Here is a 22,017-nt window from a genome sequence, read left to right as displayed (position 1 = left end):
TTAAGCAAAGAATCAATAGAAATGGAGATTGAGATGGATGGATATATAACAACAAGATGCTGGCAGGTGGCAAACAAAGACACGGCTCTGTAAACAAAAAGATGTTAAAATGTTGTAAAATGTTAAAGTAAATAAACAAAAGTACTATATTCAGATGGATATTCTTTTTCATGACAGGTTGGCACAGAGTTCATTAAATGATTGGAGAAAGCAAATGAATTGATTGGGTGGAATTTGGCGAGCTCAAATATATAAATGCATACACTTGTACTACACAGTGATTCACACTGAGTATTCAGACACACACTCGGCCCGTCTATATTGTTGTGTGCATAGTTGTTTGACTTTGAGAGGGCGGGACTCTTTGGAGAGCGAAATGAACTAGGCGCGGCCAAAAGGAGCCCCATCCATCTATCACACGTGTAGACAAAGGGGGACTCCACAACACAAAGCTGGATGTGCCCTCTCAAAACTTTTTTTTCTCCTCCGCGACGCACGGCGACGCGCGCAGAGCAAGCCGCCCCCAGGTGAGTTGCCTCCGAGCGGGATACTGCCGTTCGCTTCGCGCCCCATGGAGCCGAATCTGGTGGAGTCTTATTTTTCCAGTTAAAAGTTGCTGCTGCAGTTGGTGCGTCAGCGCTCAAACTTGAGCACAAAGCAGGAGAGAGAGGGAGAGAGACCTAGAGGAGCACAGGCGGCGGGGCGAGAGAGAGAGAGGAGCGGTCCCCTTTTCCTTTGTCTGACGCGGGGCGCTTTGAGGAGAGAACTTGATGGGATGCTGAGACACGCATCTTCCATAACGCGCACTTATACGCAACATTTGATACGAGAGAATTTACCAGACACTGACCTCTAATGTAAGTGAGATGGAGTTTGTGTTGCTGCCGTGTTTTTGTCTCTTGGGGATGTTGCGACGCGCAAGACAAAGCAGCCGCCTGTCAGAAGTTTGCGGAGAAAAGGAGCTTTTACGCACGCTGCAGAACAAGACAAAGTGAGGAGGAATAGTTCATCAATAGTTTTAAAATAGTTTATTTGCGTGGAGTAGTTTTGTTTCAGGGGATTTCGTGGTCTTAACGAAGTTGCCAGCGCACTGTGGGAATCCAGAACAATGCAATCAGGTGTAAACTCTCCAAGAAACAAAACACTCGCACAGAATTCAACTTGTTGCACGAATACGCATTAAGTGTGGGGGTGAAAAGATGCCACGAGGGGAATTCAAATTAGATAAGTTATGAAAATCACTAAGAAACTTGTCATAGTTCATTGGAAAGAGAGCAACAGGTATAAGTCGCTGCAGCTTCTTTGTTACAGTAAAAGCTCCTTTGTTCTCTGTCCATACAAAGAAAAGCAGAAGGAGCGCAAATCCACAAGGAAACAACTTTTTCTAAAAACTTTAAATGATTTTCACGGAATAGAAATTTTTTAGAATATATTCATTGAATCTGCAAAGTGCTGGATGAGCTTTTAATTCCTTTTATCCTCTTTTAGATATGTAAAAAGTGCCGGATCATGTCCAGAACAAAAGCTGCTGACTGAAGTTTTCTTAGAGTTTTTTGTATTTTTATTTAAATTTCAAAAATATGACATATTGAGTTCCATTTTTCATAATTTTAAAACTTTCTTTGTGATGTGAAGGTGTGGCCAAACAACTTGTTTGAATTTGCTGCATTCCATTGTACAGTGGCCCTACCCGTAACTTTAGATTTACTTTGCAGGATGGATTTATTGTATAAAAGAAAATTAGTTGTGAGTCCTTTAAATCATTTGGTTGTGGACATATTTGTTTTCCCTCATTTTTTCCAACTCAATCATACTGTTCATACAAACTTTTATGTATATGTTTTTACTTATATTTCTACCTAAAGACTTAGTTAACATATAATATACTATTTCATTGTCTTTTTAAAAATATCATCAGTTCTGGGCAGATTTGTTGCATTAAATTTTAACTACACTGCTTTTAATCAGATTTTTCTCTGGCATCTGTCTGTAGGTGGATTCAAACTCCAGATTAACCAGCAAAGCGCTTTCTGCCATGGGAGGTGCAGGAAATACAAATGTGTGGAAATCAAATGGAAGCTGTACGGAGTCACCTATCAAGCAGCCTTTAAAACGAGAAGGAGGAGGAGGATTAGGAGGCTGAGCTGTTTTCTTCTGGAGAAGGTGAAGATTCAGGGATTTAAACTCCAGCAGCATCAGTGCCAGGCGGAAATCGTCACACTCGGAAATCGAAAAGTCATGGAGACACTTTGAGGATTATAAAAAAATGTGCCGTGTGTCTCTCCACAAGACACGTCGCGGGCCGGAGTCACTGGAACAGCAGGATATATCATGTCTGATCCCCATCGACGGCCCTCAGCCGGGGTAGGTAAGATTACTTTGTGCTGGGATGTGCCACTTGTTCAGCCACTTGTTTGTACGAACTGCCCAAACCCCAACTAACACAACACACACACAAATGATTGCAGGGGCTGTTTGGTTGCTAAGGTCAAACATTTAAACATGGATACAAATTGCAGCTTGCCGTAACTTATGCAGAAGTTAGATTCATTACAAGCAGAACTCAAGAAAAACTTTACGAAAGTTCCTTTTCGGGAAAAAATCAACTAAATGTTTTCTCCTCTAACCTGTGCTTGCTAAACAAACACCACAACATGCAGGGTTTACTCGTCACACTTGTACTTGATTACACAGTTTACTTGATCACACGCCTGAAGCTTCTCGTGAACACGCATGACGATTACAGATCATACACATATTTGTTCATAAGTCACACTGGTATTTGCTTCTTTTTTTAATAATGGCCTAGACCAATTCAAATTCATTGGTGTTGCATGCGATGTTTGTGTTTCTGCAGATTTACACTTTAATTAGCAGTTTGGCCAAATTCATTTGTCCATCATCAGTTCTTTTCTCCCGTTTACTTTGGGATGTTCTGTGAAGTCAGTGCTCCGTGATCGACTGTACTGCAGTGAATTGCCATCGGATCTGTGGTGCAGTTTCTGTTTTCTTTGTGAGCAGCCGTGACAAAAAAATATTCCCTCGAACCCTTCTGTTCACTGAGGAGACAGAGCAGGGGGTGGGGGGGTGGGGGCGTCTCACAATAAAGATGGAGATTTGGTATTCTGCCTTTTTCTGCGGCGGCTCAATTAGACAAACCGGAAAAAGCCAGACGCCTTCTTAACCTGCACTTCATAATGTCTGTGTGTGAGGGAGAGGAGGAAAGGTAGACTCACCCCTTTCCCTCTCTTTGCAGCCCCCTCTTTCAGTGATGTCATTGAGAGCCAATGAGAGCGTCAAGTGGTACTTGTCAGCATCCAGGCTCCACCTCCAGCCTCTTTGTGCATGGCAGCCCACATGGCCCTGCAGCATCACATTTTCACCATGCGGTACTCTGCTGCAGAGGAGAGCCAGGGAAACAGGGATGTTGCTCGTGGCTGTGTGCTGTGATGTTGAGCCGTTGTGTCTGCTCGAAAAAAATAAGCAAATAAAATAAGACTAGAACAACAACGCTTGTTTATCATTGTGAGCAGACGCATGGAGCAATTTGAAGAGTGAGTAGTATGTTGTTTGTTGACATAAATGAGCCATGAGGTGATTCAATTTATAGAAAATTAATTATTAAGATTACCTCGATTCATTCAGTTTAACATAAAGAAAGAACAAAGTGAGCGTTGATGTTAATTTTTTCCCCCCACTTCATTTATTTGTTTTCACAATTGAATATGAAACCTCATACATACAGACGTATATGTAAACAATTTCCTCCCACCCCTGCGTTGATGTTCATTTAACAACAATTTGCATAATTTATAATCACCAGCGCTTAAAAGACTGTGAGAAGAAAAAGCATTGACCTGCCTCTTCCTGTTGTTGTGGCACATGCTCAGGTCACAGCCTGGAAATCACTGGATCAGTGGGAATGTGGGTCAGTCAGCACTGTGACACACAGGTGGGGCAGATATAGGTCAGTGGGGGAGTGTGGGTGCTGATGAGTCATGCATCTCCGATAAGCTGGCACAGAGGCTGCAAGAGAGGAGGGAAAAACACAGCGGGTCAGTTACAGGAGGAGAGTGTGTGCAGCGCAGCTCAACCATGCACCAGACTCACATGGATCGTAACCTTAAAGTCACCTGTCGTTCTCGCAATTGTATATGTAGAACGTACCGCACCGTTAAACACAACATTTCTCTGCCTTCATCTGTAAGCATGGCAGCTTTATATAATAATCATTTTCAACGTAGCCTCGTCCTTTCAAAGCTAGAGTTGGTAATCCTGGAGAAAGCCACCAAGAGCAGGCTCCCATTTGAAAAAATGCAACTGATACAGCCCAGCCGTCTTGTCAAAGCTATGCTCACTGCCTGACAATTTTTGCAACTGTTAAAGGACTTTTCCGTAACTCGCTCTCTAAATTCTAAGGTCTCTACTTCAGCGCTGTTTATCTCTCTGGCTTGTAAAGACTCAATCATGCTCAGTGAGAGCACAGGCAGAGTCCACACGGGCAGGCCAGTCTGTTAGTGAAAGTGAGGTACGCATTTGGTTGTGTTTGTTAGAGGCCTGTAAGGGCCACGGACACAGGCTTTCCTTATTTTTTCCCCAAAGACCACATTATGTTCACTTATCTATAAAAGGTGTTTCAGAAACAAATGTCCCACCCTACCTTAAACCAGTATGTATGCTTTTGCCCATTCATAACCTGCCTGCTGTGTGTATGGCATTGGTACGGGGGGAAAAAGCAGCATACTTCGATTTCATCACTGAAGTTATTAAATGATTGTGTCTTAAAGAGATAGTTCCCAGAAAAATGAAAATGCACTCATTATCTACTCAACACTATGCCAATTGAGGGCTGGGTGAAGTGTTTGTAGTTTTCAGTTGAAGAAACTGGGGGCAGAGTTAAAAAAAAAAAAACAAGCCTAAATGTCCGCTACCGGAAGTAGCAATGCTACCGCACAACCACGTACCCTTTGGCAAAAGCTCGTGTGCAGTGTGTGCATGCGAACGTGAACAATCCTCCAGAGGAGGAGATCAGAGGACTTACGTTTTTTTTCTGTTATATTTTTAAGAAGGGGTCCCCAGTTAGTTCAACTGTATTGGATTTGGATGAAACGCTGTTTACCCCTGAAACTCCAAAAGTGTTCTGTGGAATCAAACACTTCACCCGTCCTTCCATCGGCATAGTTCTGAGTAGATAATGAGTGACTTAACATTTATCTGTGAACTATCCCTGTAAGCATCGTTACAATGGTAGTATTCAGTGACATTTTAATAAATGGAGGGTTAGAGTATCGACAACCGCTCATCTTAAAAGGTTCACAGTAGAACGCTGCCCTTAGTTGGGTTGTCAGATATATACTGACTGTTTGAAGTTCATTGGGTGAGAAGTTGTTGAGAAAATTGACTAATGGCCAGACGGATGGATGGAGATCCCTTATTTTATAGCTAAGATTTGTGAGAAGATCTGATGCTCGTTATAAGATTTGGAGTGCCCCACCTGTATGCGTCCCTTCTTCCATCTGTGAAACTGTGGGTTACAAGTGTGTAAACTCAATCCCAGAACCTGTTAAGTGAACTTGTGAGTAAAACTGAAACATCAGGTTTAGCTAAACTAATCATTGCGACATGCCCAGCACTGAGCCCGTAATAGGCATGGCCCAGGCATGCTCTCCTCTACAATGCAGTCCGCCCCACTGTTTGCAGCCTAATTACATTGCTTATCTGTAATGCTATTATCAAGAACAGTGCAGTTTTCACCACATTGGCCATTTTGTGGACGCCTTATGCGAGCACACTTTTTTTTGTGTTCATAAATGTCCCAGTGGGAGTGGAGCTTCTAAAGCTAATCCACGAGTTACAGGGGACAACATTAGCAGAGCAATCTGTGGCATCTTCCAGCTCTCAAGTCTCAATATCCCTCTAAGCTGGCGTGCTCATTAAAATGGGCAATGGCTTCACACCATCTCTTTCTCTGCAGCATATGTGCAACTAAATCTGTGTCACTGTAATCTTCCATCCATCTGTATTTGCTATAACAGTAATATAAAGTACTTTATTCTGTTTCTGATGAAGACAGATGAGGAGGCATTTGGCTCTTCTGGAACACGGCGGCGTGCACCTTAGGCTCAGTGACACCAACTCTGCCGACTGAACCAGGTTTAAATCTGCATCATTCTCATCCATTTTTAATACTGTTATGCACAACACGTCTGTGAGCCGGACTGATGTTATGCAAACTGCATTAGACCAGAATACAACATTAGGCCTAGAATAACTAATCACTGGCGTAAGCCTAATTCTCGACGACATGCTGTGGTGAGCCTCGGGGATGCTATCAGGTTTAGTTGTACCAATCCTTGCATGTGGCTTGTGGGCACTGCAGCGTGTGGTCCCTCATAGAAATCACTATAATACATACATGTGTTGACTTGTACCAGTTAATGTGCAATATGTTTTTATAGTTTTTATTATTTATTTGACACACTAGTGCTGAGACAGCTCTGAACATGACTGGTTGGAATGGGCTGTTTGCATTGATCCTACCTGGTTTATCTGCAATGAAGCGGTTGTCACTCCATTATCAATTGTAGTGTGTACTGTTTATTAAATGAATCTGAATTTGCTTTACTGTTCACATGTGTAGCTTCTACATACGTTCGAACGTTGGCTATATTAGAGGTCTGTTAAGCCCTTGCCACAAAGTTCTCTACTTTTCACATAAAAGCTGTGAGCATTTACTATAAACATTTCTAAAGAGGAAGTGATTCTATCAGCATCCGTGACACCCAAGAATGCTGGTGTCAGTACAAAAGTAATGAAATTAGGAAAATGAGATGGTGAGTTAGATATTATTGCTATCGTTTGTTCAGATTTTGCTATTATTGAAGTTCCAAATCGCACCAAATCGACACAGCGCTTCTTTGGGCTCTTTACAACACACATACCAAGTGTGAAGCTGATAAAATGAACGCTTCTCGAGATATGTGTTTTACATACAGACAGACAGACAGACAGACATATTTGTGGCATAAGTAGATAGATGAAAGACCCTTGCTCATCTACTGTGTCTGCGCACACTATGCTTTTAATGAATTCAGACACATTTTTTTCACTCTGAAGTGTAATTTCTGATGCACTGATACAAATGCTGACAGATGGACTAATACATTTCGAGCTGGATCTTAAAAGAGGAACAGCCGCTCAGACAGATTTTTCACATGTCATGTACTGTGTGCCTTAAAAAAAGGGAGAGACTAAATTGGTGAAAATGAGGAAGCAGAGTTTGACTAATAAAATGTTTTATTTTCTCTACCAGCTGAATTACTGTGAGTCAGGAGGGTAGAGTACAGTACAATACAGTGCAGTAAAACATTAGGCCCACCATCACTAATCGTGACGACAGTCCTAATTTTCCGAGCTACAGGCATTCTGTGCTCAACCCTGTTGCACACTATCAGAGCTTAGCGTTTCCATTCGGTGCCTGTAGCCGCAAGATAAGTTACCGTGCTCTGCTGGCATGCTAATACTATACCGGCTCTGCGGGGACAGAATTAATTATTTCTTTATGACTGCGCATGAGGTAAAGTGTTTGAAGGAGGGGAGGGGAGAGACCGAGAGGGGGAACAGAGGGAGAGGAGTGATGGGCAGGGACGAAAGGAGGGAGAGAGAGAAACAGATTGAGATGGAAGCTAAAAAGAAAGAGCAAGAAAAAGAGATGAACAGGAGTGGGAATAAGACAGACAGAGCTGTTATAGTGTTCTTTATATCCACCTGTCTTAAGTGTGTAGTAAATCTCTCAGCCTGACAGCGTGGAGTGGAGTTTTATTTCTGTCTGAGGCTGAGTTGATGAAAAAACATGGACTTCCAGAGCTTCATTATTCTTTACAGCCAGTAATATGGTTACCTGAGAGGCTTTTACATTTGTTCACACAAGCTCGGCAACAACACAAGTTTTACTTTTCCTGCTTTGACCTGAAAACGAGTCCTTATCCTAATCCACCATCGTGACCTTTTGCAGGATTGTGGTATAATAAGACATATCCAAATCCTCCAGTGAGAACTTGCAGGTTAAAAAAAATGATGCAATGAGTGAAATCTAGTGCACATTCACTCTATGATTTCTAGTGTGAAAATACCCTGATACAGAGACCATTTTTAAGAGCTGCTGTCCTACGAGGCGGACTTTGTGATGCAGATTACTATTTAGTTATTTTATGCTTGGGTTTAAATGTCAATTCCTTGTTTTGTGCTACATTGTGTTTTTGTATATATATTTTTCTGCCTCCTGCACATTTGCCCTCCGGGATTTTAGTGAAGTTGGAAACCAAACCGCAGACAATGGCATGACAAATCAATCGGAAAACACATAATAACTGTAAGCGTCAAATCAAAATTCAATGGATGAGAGCTTGCGTGGTGCAGCAGCTCTAGACTGCCCCTGTAGATATTGCTTTTTCCTGCTCCTCCTCCGTCCCGGCCCAGGTATACAGATATAGGGATGCAATTTCCAATAACAGCTTTAGCCAGTTGTCTGTCTATTACAGGTCAAACTTATTGCCTCCATAAATGCACAGCATGTTGCTGTCTGGGGATGGACTGATAATCCCTCTAAAGACTGGGGTTTTATCAAAGCTAAATCTGCTCCTCTCTCACACTCACACACACACACACACACACACACACACAGACAAGCATGCATCAGGAATACCCACATGGGAACACACAAACACACACACAGTCACACAGACTATATGCGTAGACACACAGGAAGCTGCTAGACAGACAGACACGGGTGTAAAGACTGGGATTTTATCACAGACAAATCTGTTATTGTCTGGTAGTTAGGAGATTATGAAGCAGTGATTTTACACACACAAACACACACACACCCATGTATCATTAGAGGATGATGCTCACTGGCTGAAGGCACAGTGCAGTGAAGTGATAGCAGGACCGGGAGCTTTAATACTGTGACTGACTGTGGTTTTAATACGATGATAAAGACTCAGCAAATCACTTTGATGACAGCTTTTATTGTATGGACTTATTTCTTTTTTTCATTACACTGATATAATACATGTCCTTTTCACTCACAGTAGCAGTAGTGCAGACTTCATGGCGTTTATTGCGTCTCAACATTTGCGTACTACAACAAATTGTTGGAGTTGGAGAAACTTCAATAATAAGCACAAGTAAATTAAGCCTAGACAACACATGACACATGAGGTTTTTTGTGATCATATGATCCACTGAGTTTACAGTGTGCTACAGAAAAATGTAAGGGAAGGGGTTTACAAGATCAGCAAAGGTAGTTATCTAATTCTATCATATGTTGTTACTGTGGTGTAACCCAAATGCTCCAGCTTGTTATGCAAGAACGCAACAACTTCTTTTTCCTCCACACCCCCATCCCTTTCCATCAGTGATTTCTGAATCTCTGTCAAAGATTTACATAAATGATTCTGCCAAAATAGCAATTTGGTTTGTGTGTGGCAAATGGTCCATAACAGCAATTTAGAAAATTATCATGCAACCCCCCCCAGGAGCGTTTTGCTGACCATGTAAAGCCACGCAAGCTCAGCTTTCATGAGATTTACAAAAAAACGTGTAAGAGTATTATCGGAGAATCGATTGACCCGCCTCAGATGCAATACCAGTCATTGAACGTTGCAGCTGCACAGTCTGTCTCTGCTATTGATAGTCCTGGGCCAATATGCAGCGGTCTTACCTGAGCGTCTGCCATATTTATCAGTTTGATAATCAAAAGCGAGGGATACTACCCGATCCAGTCGGGTGGATGCTGGGCCTGAGTGAAGAAGAGAACTCACAGTCATGCATTGTATTATGCAGCCAATTGCGATGACATCTGTCACGAGCTAATTGAGCCGTAGCGCTGCCAGACCACGGCGAGAGAGGAAAAGCCAGCGCTCCGCACGGGGTTACAGACAGCACGGTTGCTGATGATGGATACCTTGGAGGAGACCAAGGCCCACATATAGGTGAACGGGCAGACTCTGCGCTCGGTGCTCCGTCTTATATGGCTGAACACGACCCGGCTATGTCACTGCTCCTCTCCATACGCATTTATCCCTTCGTTACCGAGAGAAAACATGAGGACACAAAGTATTGACGTTTAATTTTCCAGAAGCCAGCTCCTCTTTCATCAAGCAGAAAAGAGAACATAGTCATTTTTTCACATTTGGCTCTGTACAATCGCTCTGACAGCCAGAAAGTAACGTGTCACTACATTACACAGAATCCTAGTGTGTATACTCAAAGGAGAATTCCACCCTGCAGTTTGTTTGAAACTGCCATCGCCTGATTTCCAGAGAACTTGCAACATTTTGACAGTAATTATTTCAGCATATTTACTTTGCAAAACAAAACAAAAGATCACAGCAAAGTAGCAAATATTTCATGAAGTGATGAAAGCACAACAGAATATCTGATGCCATAAGGGAATGCAATGAACGAGCACAGACTCCAGTCCTCCTGCCCTGGAAGCGTCACTTTTCTTTCCCTCTTTCTTTAAAAGATACGATACAATCTCTTGTTTTTTCTCTTGACTTATTTAATCATATCATACAAACAGGGTTGCGTTGGATTTTTTAAATGTAGACACTCACTGAACACATATTACAAAGACATTTTTGCAAAGTTTCATATTCCTTTTCATTCCATGTCATCTGGATATTTTTGGATTTCAGAAAATGCTGCACGCTGAACTCCAAAAACGAATGCAGCCATGAGTTCCACCCATATTTTGTTTATCCCTTGAAACTTCCCCAAACATTGGCAATGCAATTAATTCCAATAAGTCAAGCCAGGTCAAGCTAAAGCAAACAAAGGGAAATCCCAGGTTAGACCCAGGCCACATTTCCCCCTGCACTTAGCGAGATAAGTGCGTCTTGCATGAGCCGCTCACAAGTTTATGGATCAGATTTGTGAGAACAGATGGGAATTCACACAAGATACACAGGACGCATTGAGAGCTGACTAACCAGACCACATCTGCTGCGGGCTGGGCCACATATGACCCCGTGGTTAATGGAGACGTGTTCTGTGCCAGGTGTGAGCAGGGCTTTTGATCTAGGGTGTTTCTAGATCTGAAGTTGAAGGTTTGCATGTGACAGCATTTTTATATTTGCAGTGACTTAAAGGTCATATTTATAAAAGATATATTAAGCAGCCCTGATCACATAATGAATGCCTTTACCTTTTAACAGCTTGTGCTCCATTTAGAGGATTAAAATGCTAAATTAAATAGAAAGCAGGTGCTGAAATTTGATATTGTATTGTCCTTGTACTATGCTGCTAATCCACAGTCATCATGCTTTTTCAGAGTTTAGTGCTATTTCGATGGTTATACTGGGAAGAGTTGTAATCTCGTTCAGATACAGGAGCTGTCAGATTAGAGTTGGGTGACATATTAAACAGGAAGTATTTGGACCTGAATATCGAGAACAATATCTCCTGTGTGTGTATGTGTGTGTGTGCGTGTGCGTGTGAGTGTGTGTGTGTGTGTGTGTGTGAGTGTGAGAGAGTTTATGTAAGGCAGTGTATGCAGTTCCTACAGTTGGGCCAGTTATAGTTGAGCAGGCTAATCCAAAATATGATCTCGTTGTATCTTCTCTTTGCTGCGTCACACTTTGTCAGGACTGTGTACCACTGCTGGATCAGATCTGTTTGGATGGAGATAGCTCTGATCCTAGCCGGATGGATAGAATGCATAAATCTGATTATATCCTGTAACACTGGCTGAGATACAGTAGAGTTTAAACTGCCCGCGTCTCTGCCTTTTGTGGATGTAACACACCAGTTCTTCCCCCTGTAAATGCATGTAAACAACTTTTTTATTCTCAGATAACTGATCTCTGGCTCCTGCAGCTCTGTGCTGTATCAGGCTCATGGAGAGATAACAGATCACATGTAGACAGCTAGTGATAAAAGCCTTACACAACAACATGGCCTCTGGACCAGGATTTATTTGGATATTCATTGTAGTTTAGTTTCTATTTTTCTTCTGGTCCAGTCAAAGCTTTACTTGTGTATGCACAGTAGACCTTTGATTTTGTCATGGAAGGTTTATCATTGGCAGCTTCAAAATTATTGAAGTAATATTCAAAAGCTGTGAAAAAAACAACTAAATCACACTGTCTATTTGTGTCAGATTATGTTTTTATACATGCCCATAAGTATCCATCCATCTTCCCTTTATCCCCCTATCCAAATTCATATTACAGACGTAAACATTTCAGACACCTTGTTAAATATAAATCTGTGGGATGACTCAGATTCCGTCAGTGATTGCTTTAACTTTTTTCATGATCTGCATGAGAGATCACTCATGTCCTGGAATCTTTATGTGTGCGTGTGTGTTTATATGCGGAGAGGGCCATTTGGATCCATGTGATGGTTGATGTAAAAAGTCGGGTTTCCTGGAGGCAGATTATGCCTCGGAGCATGAAAGCCTTCCTGTAACAGTATCTGCACTGACACGATTTTCCAGTCCAGTGCAAGGCATAATCTGAGTGCCTGGAAATGGGATGAATAAGCCAGAGTAAATGCCCCGCTCTAAATAATGTAGCAGCTCCAATGCAAAAAAAACAGCGTCTGCCCGGGATACATTTGGATACGAGCCCAATTTTTTAAAACATGGAATTGCACACAGCAGTTAAGAAGGAAATTACATTTAATATGAAAGCCTTTTAAAATAATGGGCGCACAAATAAATGTGCATATTTAAGCATGAAGCGGGCTACATGAATCTGTTCTTTCACCTGCTGTAATCCCTTCTAATGTGAAAAAAAAGAAAGAATCCCAGATTGCAATCTAAAGCCGAGTCTTTAATAGACAATATAAAAGATCCGGCGAAGAATAAAGGCTGACATATTTCTTTTCAGGTCTTTTCACATGAGGTCAATGTGTAATCTCTGGTGGAAATGGGGCTGAATAAGGCCAAGTCATGCCCTGCTCTTATTATTATGCATCTAATTATTATGCGTCAGCCGTTAGCTGTTCTGTGCTGTGCTGTGCAGCCAGCGCCAGTTCACAAGGTCAAATTCATGGTACTTGTAAATGTCCTTGCTGAATAAAATTAGACTGTGACTCAAACTGTGTGTACTGTATGTGTGTGGGTGAACTGCTGACAGTCATGGGCACAGGAAATATCCCACATGCACACACACAGACAGACACACACCCATACATGCATACCCTGCTCACACGCGGCGTTTGTTGTACAGCCTGTAGCAATGTTCACAACACCTCGTCATTAAGCTGCCTCTCTCAGTCAGACTAACAAAGCAGCACTGAATCACGTTGGACGCAAATTTGCTGCCAGACAAGGTCAAGGCTTCATCTTTGGCCGAGAAACGAGCTGAGTAAGAATGAGTCACGCTTTCAATTATGCATCAGCCTGACGGACAGGCAGGGTTTGCTTTCAGAGAGCTGTCAGGAGAGGCTAGCCTTACAGGTGACCCTGTAATCTGTTGCCAATGCTGTCTTTACTTTGAAAAAAAAACAGAAAATGGTGAGAAATCCGTCAAAAAACACTTTCGAATAAACAAACAGTTAAACCTTATCTGAATTAATTAAAACTAATCAATAGGACTTTCAAATATTACTACTTTCCACATCAGTGAGATGTATGTACTTGTTCCGGTCACACGTTTATGCCCACGGTTCCATTCGTACTTAAATGACGGTCTGCGTCGGTCTGGCATTGCCTGATGCGTACCTGATCCCACATTCCATTCCATTCCAGTAGGTGAGGTAATGCGCAACAAGGTTGTTTGTCCACCTGTGTTTAAATCAAGATCTTCTATCAGGAAATACTCACCCCGACCAAGCGTATAGCTGTGACTTCTCTCCAGGAGTTCAGCCCGTGTGCGTGTTCTCTTACTCCTTCATAGATTGGTTGTTCATTCATGGGTATCGGAGGATCTCCTCATGCAGCTTCTTTTTAAAACCAATGTGCGTACCATAGCAAACATGCGTGGATGACAACATTTATGTCACGAGTACCATAGGACACCCTAGTGGACTGACGGATGCGGAAATCACACTGAAAAAAAATATTTGTTTACCAACTTAAAATACGATTTTAATTGATGTAACAGAAATGAATACATTTTATTTATATCCAAGTTATCAAGTGTAAAATATCATGTTAACATTCATTTGAACCAATTAGTTCATTTGTGTGTTTCCGATTAAATATATTTTCTACGTTGGTAAGCTATGTTGTCTTTCCAGTGTATGAATTAGCCTTTCATGTTCCCATCTCCATCCCTCTGGTGTGACTGCTGTTACCAGAATATGTTACTTTCAGGCTAAAATCTTGCTAGCAGGACTAATTTGCTCTCTTTCCAAATTAAAGTGGCCCCATGTAAACACCTTCATTGGCCTTGAGGGATTTAAAGATGTTCACATGCAACCTAATTGTCCATTAATATGACTCATACATACTTTTATTCCAAATTACCTGCCTTCGCAGCACCTCCTCAGGCAGCCTCGAGGAACCTGACTGGCCCAATTCTGGCTAAAATTAAATTCAGATTCATTTGAATATTCCTGCACACACAACGTTAATCCCTGCGCACCGATCAGGCTACATTTCAGTCGGGCCGGGGCGGATAATCCACTTCCATCCTGGACAGAATAGATATGTGTGAGTGTGCGAGTGTTTAACGTGATTCTCTGTTCAATTGTGAGCCTCTTTCTTCCCCTGCCGTTTGTGTTTGTGCCGCTGATGTTTGCACGCAGACAGACAGAGGCGGCTTCACCAGCTACTTAGTAAGCGCTCTGATGTCCTCAGCTGTGTGTGGTAATGAGAGCTACTGACACAGTGAACTGTGGCCGCTCAGACATGCAGATATCCAGAGCGCACCCCCCCCCCCTCCGCTCTCTCTCCCCATCTCGCTCTCATTATCTTTTTTGCTCCTCCCTCTAATTTATTCCATTTCTCCTCGCCCCCCTGCCTTCCCTTCCTCCCTGCCTCTTTATCTCTCCCTCCGACTTAAATTTTCTGTCTGATTTTTCTCTCTCTCTCTCTCTCTCTATCTCACAGACGCACAGTGAGATGCTGCTGGGCCTCAGTAGACAGTGAGAGCACGGAGCCAGCCCCCTCTTCAGTTCACCGCCAGTTCACGCCGCTCCACACTGACAGAAATGATGCTGACAGAAATGCAAATTTGGGACAGTGACAGCAGCGGTGACAGCCACAAATGTTAACATTACGCCTCACAACTTCAGGTACCAATTTGGATTCACTTGAAAGTGTGGCTCCAGACTTTTAGACAAGGGACTGTGTTATTCTTGTCTCGGAGGAGTTCGGCGTGTTAGGCTGTTAATGCCCTGCCGCTTTCTGCTGATTCATCTGCTTCTGGAGTTTGCTGAACGATCTCAAAGTATCCTGTCAGACCTTGTGAGAGCGCGAAACGCCACATTTGATTTTGATGACAATACCAAACTAAGTAGCATCATTACTTTTGTTACAGATGAAAGTGCATTCTGGGACAAACGTCCTCAGCAGTAGATATGGGCTGTCTCCAAAGTCACACCTGTGTAGTCAACTATATGATGAGTTCGCCATTTTGTTGCTGGGCGGCAGGAACAGACAGACCTGTCTTAATAAAAGCAAAGAAGTGTATCACAGCACAAACTGCAGCAAACACATGTATTTCTACATTAAAAGGTTGTAAGTCAATGTGCTTTTAACCTAAAAGTATGAATATGAAATGGTAAAATTAATATTTAGAATATAATGATGTTGTTGTACGTCATAATCCTGTGAATACCGGCAAAGAAGAAAATGTGCATAGTAGCCTCTGAAAGCGTGTTCCTCTTTTGTATATGAGCTCATTTTATATTCCTCTCAATTGAAGTTAGTGGATTTTGTACACAGCCACAGAGATAATATAATAATAATGTCCTTGTATAAAAATAAACTTTATTAATCCAACAATGTTGCTGCAGTCATCTTTTACAGCGTGCATGGCTGGTAAACTGGTTGGCTGACGGGCCGGTTTCCAGCCTGATTCACAGGCTAAAGATAGGGTGGTGGAAAAGACGAGTTGTCCTTGTCATGTGTGGAATTTGTTTTTTATTTTTTGGACTGTGCCCCTTAGGACGCGCATGTTCGATTCTCTGCCGAGTTCCTCACTCCATCAGTCTCTGTGTTTGTCCATCTCATCATCTCCGGCTCCCACTGGAACACCCCACTGGTGCTACCTTCTCTGTCACTTCTCCCTCTCCCCTCCAGTTACACTTTGACTTGTTTTCCCCTTCCCTCCCGTTTCTTCCCTCTCTGTTTCATGCTGATATGCATCGCTGTCTTTCAGTATTTGCACTTTAAGTTTCCTTTCGCCGATGCGGTTCGCCCGTCACAGTCGGGAAGCCTGTCTGTCTTTTCCTCTCTTCCTCACTACTTCTCTTGATCTCAGGCTGCCTCTCTGGCTGCCTGCCTGTCTGTTTCTATTTCTCTCCCTTTGCATGTTTCTGCCAGTATCTCTTTGTCTGCCCCTTCCACCCACTCTCCACCTCTGCATTAGAGCATCTGAGCGTTAATGTGCTCAAATATCTCCTTACCAAGAGATGTGTTTTTCTCAAGAGCCTCTAACACTCCCTTATTTCCACTTCCTCCTGTGATCCGCTGCAGTTTTCAACATCTATAATAGTTTGTTGATCAGGCCTTCTTATTCCTTCGGCTGCTCTGTGCTGCCTCTGTCTCTCTCACTGACTAAGTCACTGTCTTTCTGAGTGACGCGATCATCTGATCTCTGTGAGAGTTTCCTGCTTTGGAAGGTTTCACTCCTCCGATTACCTCTGCCTTGATGGATGATGGATTATAACTTTTTCAGCGGGGTTTGGATTACTTCGCTCGTTCCTCAGGTTGCCGTGCTAGTTAAACTTCACCACTTATGCCAGAGGACAGTTAAGCTCAGATTCCAGAGTTGGGAAGGGTACTTTAATTGTCATGTAGTCCGTTGCACGTTGTAATTTTAAACACAGCAAGACCTGGCTGTGCTGCATGATGTTATCACAAGAGGTCAGAGCTATGTTCAGCTCTGAACGCACCCAAATGTGTGATGGTCTGGGACGCATGATAACACATTCTTTTCACTGTTACCACAAATGCATCTTGGGCCAGATATGAAGAACTGCACACTCAGCTGACATCGTCTGACCCCCGATGGTTTAAACACATTTTTACACTTCTCAGGGTCCATATGTTGATTTGTTTGTCGCCACCGCCACAATAACAACACTTATTCGCTGCATAAAGAATGATGCTTTTCTTAAATTAGAACAATTTCAATGCATAGGTGCACACATTCATTATTTCGGTCCCTTCCAGTCTCGGTTTCTCTTTCTCTCGCACCAACACACATACACACCATGTGACCAGACGCATCGGTAAACTCTGACTGGATAAACACACAATGTGGTCTTTTAGAACAGAAATGATTTACGCGATTATGTGCACATAGAGCGGGGGAGTGGGATCACAAGTGGTCACAGGAGACACATAAAGGATGCATTTTAATACCAGGTGTGAACGCATGTAGCTAACGCTGACCACTTGTGATCGGATCTCTGAGGACAGAGGTTAACATCAGGTCTGAACACGACCATAGTGGGATTTTACTTTATCTTTACCAGCTTGTGTCCCTGGGTGTTCGCTGTACCTGCTTGTGTACGTCTGTTTATGTACATGTCTGTGTTTTTCTGGCTTCATCAGTGTGTGTGTGTGTGTGTGTGTACATAAAAATAATGTACTGTGTTTACACAGCCTGCACAATTTCACCCATATACTGTCCTTCTGAGTGCGTCTGTTAATATTCAACAAACCATCGACCCAGTCAACCCGCACGAGACGTCGTCTCCTGTCGTTGACATGGGATTTCTTTTTCTACGATCCTCATGGAGCCATTGTCTCAAACTAAGGAGCCGTAAAACTCAATTTCCTATGTAGGAGAAAGAGAAGGAAGAGGAGGAGAAGGAGGAGAAGGAGGAGGAGGAGGGTGGGGGTAGCAGGGGGATGGTGGCATGTTGAAGTCCAAATGTTCTTATCTCATGCACTATTAAGTGAAGCAGTGAGTTGTGTGGGTAACATAGTTTAGAGTCCGTCTGTCACAGCCTCGGGGCATGTTGCTCCGAGTGCCCACACACACACACACACACATACACACATCAACAATGCGCACATGCACACACACAGATGTGCAGATGTACGAAAGTATTCATATGCATAAACACACTGGAAAAACAGACGTGGCTACACACACACACACACACACACATACACACACACCTCTGCCGCCTCAGGGCTCCATATCTCCAGTCCTATACGGCCTTGGTGCAGGTCAGAGGGGTCGACTGAGACTCTCGCTTCATTAATCACAGCTGGGAATCCAGCAGCTTTTTATGTACATTTTTCCATATGTATTTACCCTTTCGTCAACTTTGACATGAAGGTAGCGTATTGAGCCAAAGCTGTCTTTTATTCATTCTTTTCTATGTAATTGACATGCATCTAAACATTTGGTATCTAAAATGTGACTGTAGTTAGTGGGAGTCAGTGCTGCATTTATAGTTCCCTCAGAATCAGGTTATTTGTCTACCTGGCACACAATTCAGCCTCCTCATCCAGTCTCAAGCATCCCCTTACAATCGCAGTTCACTGTCAATATATGGGCGTCACAGAGATTAATCACATGTTGCAACATCAAAAAAACAAGCATGCACTAGAAGTTTAAGCACACACAGGCATAAGCACTAACACATAAACTCACATGACACGAGGAATGGCGGTAGCTCCCCCACCAGAGTAGTTAAAAGTGAGGGATTGCAACCATTGCACCCGGTTGTTGATGTGATAATCATGACAAAGAGCAAGTGGATCTTTTTGTCGCACCGCATGTGGCTGCGTTGGAGGCAGAGAGTGACAAGAGTCAGTCAGTTCATCTCTGTATGTGTCTGTGTGTGTGTGTGTGTTTGTCGTGCTCCTTGGTTATTAAAAAGATACAAAAAACAAAACAAATCAGCAGATGCTTAATTCTTACAGCGACTCATTTTGGTGAAATATTTTGACTTTTCAGTGTGCAAATATCTATGAAAGCCCGTAAGCACTTAATCTCGGGTCTAAGCCGCCCACATGGGGATTTGTGTTTCAGCCATTTTTCACTGTGTATATTAAATATACATAAACAACAACAATTGACAGCTTAAAATTGACTTATTTTGTTTTGTTTTGACAAATAATGACCCTGATTTAAATTTGTTATCACGGTTCCAATCATCATCTTTCAAATTATACCATCATGTTTATTGTAAAAGGCCTAAATAAGTGAAAAAATAAAAAAATGATTCTCCATCAGAACTTAGATGATGCTTATCTGGTCTTCACAGCTATAATTTATAGAGATGCAATCATAGGTCACATCTGATTAGCCTCTGAGGGGCAACTGCCAATATTTTGGGGCATTCAGTGTAGAAAGCGGACATCTGGGCCAAGACTCCATCTTCTACCAACGTGAGAAGCAAGAATAGAGTTGGAGTTAAGTGATGATATCTACGATCAGATTTTTTCATAACTAGCATCATTGTGGCTTCGCCCTATTCCCGTCTTTTTGTAAGTTAATGGAGATAAACGATAAAAGGCGATTGCTGATTGCTCTCCACACAAACCGGTCTCCTGCACGCCACTAAAGCCTGCTCAAATGGAAACCAGAAAGCTTCGGGGGCCCAAAATCTTGTCAGGAGCCTCCAGACTCTGCAAATTCACATATACAATCTGTTTATAGATATGAATACATATGTAACACAGTGGGTTAGCTATCAAATTTGCCTCGAATCAGAGAACATTCATCCACTAGCAGGAATCTCGCTTATTGTGATCAGATTATAGGAATGAATGTTGTAAAAGTATTAGCAGTGTGTCAATAGTGACTGCACTAACAAACACACACCCATTGTCATCACCCACCTGAAGCCTGAGAGAGAGAGAGAGAGGCAGTGCCGAGCAGTGTGAGGTGTTATCACTGGTGTCACACTGAGTATTGTGTGAGTGTGTTTGTGTGTGTGTGTTTTGCCCTTGACTGCTCGCAGTCCTGCAAGCTCAATGAAACGATAGAGTGTGAGAGAGAGAGAGACTGGATCATCGGTTAAGCATTTTGCCCAATTATACACACACTCGTTCTCACGCTTTCTCTGGCTTTCACCGCACGCACGCACAGACACGCACACACCCAAACACAAACACACGTTTGTACTTCTATTTTAGTGAGGACACCAGTTGACACGATACATTCCCTATTCCTTTACCCTAACCTTATCCAACCAAACTAAAATGCCTGACCCTAAACCTAATTCTAACCCTAACCTTAAAACGAAACAGCCCATTGAAAAAGTGAGGACCGGTCAAAATATCATTACTTCCCAAAAACGCCCTCACCCTGTCGGGCCTATGCTTGAAATGGTTCTAACAAAGACAGAAGTACAGGAACACACCCACACACACACACACTGCATGATGTACTGCAGGCACCACAAACTAACACTTCTCAGTAGTCGACTGTAGATGGCCAGCGTCAGGTGTTTCTCTCATATGGAAAGTGTGTGTGTATGGGTGGGGGGTGCACAGGTGACAGAGAGGGAGGTAGTGTTTGTGTCTCTTTGTGTGCATGCCAGAAGAGGTGATGTTTGATGTGTGCATATGTGAGGGTGACAGTGGGTGAGGGGTGTGTTTGTGTCAGCACAATCAACATGGAGGAAGAGAAGAGAGGAAGTAAAGGATGTCTGAGCATATGTGAGCGTGTTGTCTTTGTGTGTGTGTGCCTGTGCGTTTCTCTTTTTCCACATGGACAGTGGGGAAATCCAAACACTACCTGTGTGCTGCAGATAAGGCGATAAAAAGGTGTTCACATTGTATTAGCGGCCCCCTTGTGGCTAACTCTACACAACACTTTATCCACTTATGGAGTGAATATGTGCAGCTGAAGTGTTGTGTTACGGCCAGGGTTTATTTATCCGTTATCAAGCGGCCTCTTAATGTGATTCTCTCTCCCTGTGGCTTCAGGCTGAGCTCATTCAAAAACGCTGCGCTCCCACCAACTAATCCTCAAAACTTCAGAATCAGTTTTTTTGGACTCACACCCACTTCATGCTTTTGCTGAGTGAGTAACACCGAGCACGACAGACTGTGTGTGAAGTGCTAAGTGAGCAGGAGACTCAGCGACAGCCTCTCTCTGCCCCATCGCAGCGCTCGCCAAACAGCATGCTGCCTTGGCACAAGAACTGTCCTTTTTTTTGCACAGCTAGTGGTACCACTGATCAAACGTGTTTTTGTGCGACTGAGTCTGAGATCTGAAATCAGCGTGTCATTCAAACATCGCACTCAAACTAATTCGTACGCACCGACAACGTGAATCTGCTTCGCTCAAATAGGACGACGACGGGGTAAGCAAGAACTTCTGATGACCCGGTTGACCCGAATTTGGGTTTATCAACAACGCACTTTTGCAGCAAAGAGGAGGGAGAGGAAGAAGAGGAAGAAGAGGAAGAAGAGGAGGAAGAGGAGAGCAGAGAGACAGAGAGTTGAAAGTGGCAATGGGGTGTTCTCGTGTTGACAGTTTACCTGAGAAACTTTTTCAGATCACCTCCCAGCCAGCTGGCACTCAGCTGACCTAAAAACTAAAGGAAAACGTAAACACATGGATATCAGACGTGGGGGTTCAGAGAGAGGTTGGAGCTCTGAAGTGATGAGTCGGAGCAGCTTTATCTCTGACTTAATGTTTGTACCCCTCGTCTCCTGTGTATTTCTGTCAACCTGTGTCATACTGTAAACTTTGCAGGAAAGCAGCACTGACAAAACAGTGACCGCAAATGAAAAAAAACACTTTTGTAATTCAGAATTTGAGTCATCACCTTTTGTTTTGTCAAACTTTTCCATCATGCAAACTGAGAGAATAAGCACATTTGTGTTTCATCCAATACTTGACTTCACTGACTAAATCT

General features: G+C 42.9%; 1 long non-coding RNA gene across 1 annotated transcript; it reads left to right on the top strand.

Moving 5' to 3' along the window:
- The first annotated feature begins 409 nt into the window (after positions 1-409).
- LOC133965212 (uncharacterized) lies at positions 410-15,955 on the top strand. The gene is made up of 3 exons (XR_009923857.1): positions 410-527; positions 1,994-2,368; positions 15,068-15,955. It is a non-coding gene; the product is annotated as an uncharacterized LOC133965212 (long non-coding RNA).
- The last annotated feature ends 6,062 nt before the right edge of the window (positions 15,956-22,017 follow it).

This window comes from Platichthys flesus, chromosome 11, assembly GCF_949316205.1.
Source record: "Platichthys flesus chromosome 11, fPlaFle2.1, whole genome shotgun sequence".
NCBI classification, from domain to species: domain Eukaryota; kingdom Metazoa; phylum Chordata; class Actinopteri; order Pleuronectiformes; family Pleuronectidae; genus Platichthys; species Platichthys flesus.
The sequence above is the reverse complement of the archived record's forward strand: the minus strand, read 5'-3'. Positions and strand labels throughout refer to the sequence as shown.